At 46.7% G+C, this 1,124-nt stretch overlaps 1 long non-coding RNA gene across 1 annotated transcript; it reads left to right on the forward strand.

The window, feature by feature from the left end:
- Positions 1 to 233: 233 nt before the first annotated feature.
- LOC127312272 (uncharacterized) lies at positions 234 to 714 on the forward strand. The gene is made up of 2 exons (XR_007858435.1): positions 234 to 348; positions 456 to 714. It is a non-coding gene; the product is annotated as an uncharacterized lncRNA (long non-coding RNA).
- The last annotated feature ends 410 nt before the right edge of the window (positions 715 to 1,124 follow it).

Here is a 1,124-nt window from a genome sequence, read left to right on the forward strand (position 1 = left end):
GTCACAGCCCACGAAACGTTGTTGGGCAGCTACTCTTGAGATCAAGCTAGACGGTCTCCCGTGAATCGGGCCGAGATGTTTCTAACGATGCCACATTTTCTTGCGGCCCCTTTATTAACTGGGCTTCCGTTCGGTATGGGAGGCAGCTGATATGTGGTTCCTCTCTCTGTTTATCTTCATGTACGCAAGGGAAGGCCAAGACGGCGCCTCAATTAATTTTTTTCGAGCAATTAATGGCGCAGAAGGTGTGCAGCCACCGCCTTTTCTGTTTCCTTCGCTTCCGGTTGTAGTGGACGGCTATTTATGGCCTGCCCACCTCCTCTCCAATAGCTCATCCTCGATGCCTAGGTTCTCTCTTGTTTGCAGGAATTTGATTTATTTCTCACCCTATCTTGATTCACAGATCGTTGGTGCTAATCCAGCAATCCTTACTGTTTCTTTGTTGATTGTCCCAGCGATTATGGAGGCGACGACGACGGTCGACAGAGCTATGGCGACGTCAACGATGGGTGATGAGGAGGAGGCGGAGGCGGCAGGACGCAAAGCAGGATCATGACGAGGTGGGGCAGCTGCTCGCCGGCCCAAGAGGACGAAGTGGCGTATCCTTGATGTAATAGAAAGATGATACATTAAGAAAAAACTTTATAACCATGTATGTTGTAATAGTGTAACGAGCTATGACTACCTGATCTGTCACATTTTCACTTCCCTGCACTTGCACGGTTGCACCTATGGTTCAGAATTCAGATACCTTACAGTTGCACACCTCACTCAATCACACTGTGTTCTCCAGCCATGATCAATCTTTTGTGTCAGTCGTAGGCAACGCGGAAAAAGACCCTGAGGTGAGCAAAAAACGTTGGGCGGCAGCAGTTTCTCGCCACCAGCAGCCTTCCACCTAGCATCCACCTTCACGGCGAAGATGAATTGCTCGCATTGTTCTTTCTTACTTTGTTAATTGTTATATGTTTGGTCTTTCTCCTTGGTTTCTATCTGGTGTGAAATTGTAATAGGTTGATTTTTGACAGAATTATGTTGAAGCATTTTCCCCACCAAATTTTATCTGCAATTAATCGCACAAACCGGAAATGACAACATGTTCTGTATGCGCTGAATTTGTATAA

This window comes from Lolium perenne, chromosome 1, assembly GCF_019359855.2.
Source record: "Lolium perenne isolate Kyuss_39 chromosome 1, Kyuss_2.0, whole genome shotgun sequence".
Lineage (NCBI taxonomy): Eukaryota > Viridiplantae > Streptophyta > Magnoliopsida > Poales > Poaceae > Lolium > Lolium perenne.